The sequence below is a fragment of the Octopus bimaculoides genome, chromosome 30, assembly GCF_001194135.2.
Source record: "Octopus bimaculoides isolate UCB-OBI-ISO-001 chromosome 30, ASM119413v2, whole genome shotgun sequence".
NCBI classification, from domain to species: Eukaryota; Metazoa; Mollusca; class Cephalopoda; order Octopoda; family Octopodidae; genus Octopus; species Octopus bimaculoides.
The window spans coordinates 6754242-6754926 of NC_069010.1; the positions used below are offsets into that span (position 1 = coordinate 6754242).

The 685-nt window shown below is 43.6% G+C and overlaps 1 protein-coding gene across 1 annotated transcript in view; it reads left to right on the forward strand.

The window, feature by feature from the left end:
* Window positions 1-685, forward strand: part of LOC106880724 (pre-mRNA-splicing factor CWC22 homolog) — an 18548-nt gene that overhangs the window by 15501 nt on the left and 2362 nt on the right. The gene's annotated exons all lie outside the window — the stretch shown is intronic.

Below are 685 nucleotides of genomic sequence, written 5' to 3' on the forward strand. Positions count from 1 at the left end.
ATATATATATATATATATAGATTCTCTTGTTGTGAATGACAAATGAAGGTTCAGTAAAATAAAGCATTAATCATGTTCTATAAACACGAGTGTGTTTGTTGAGGCCTGCTGGTTGCTTGCAAACCTTTTGGCAAATGGAACAAGTTGAGGGCTTAGTTTGCTTGAGCGCTTGTGGATATGTGTTTTCTTGAGTGGACAGCAAGGCCTGCTCTGCTTTGTGTCTCAAAACCACAATGACAGGTTTAGAGGAGCAACATTTTGCCAGTGTGCCTTCATGAAGTTGGTCCAGATGTTGGAGTCGACTTAGCTTGAATTTTTATATATATGTATATACATGACAGGGTTTCTTCAGTTTCTGTCTACCAAATCCACTCAAGGATTTGGTCAGCCTGAGGCCATTGTAGAAGGCACTTGTCCAAAGTGCTGCGCAGCAGGACCGAACCAGAACTATGTGGTTGGGAAGCAAGCTTCTTACCACACAGCCACACCTGTGCCTATGATTAAAAAGATTTTGTTGCAGAGATTTTTCGCTTCTCTATGCTATGTAATGTGTCTATTTGTTTACAGAGCAAACACCGGCGCCAAAGTCGTTCTCGGGAGCAATACCGATCAAGAGAGAGGCGGCGGTCACGCTCTAGGGATCGGTTCGGACGGAGCACTCGCGGAAGAGACTACTACAAAGAGC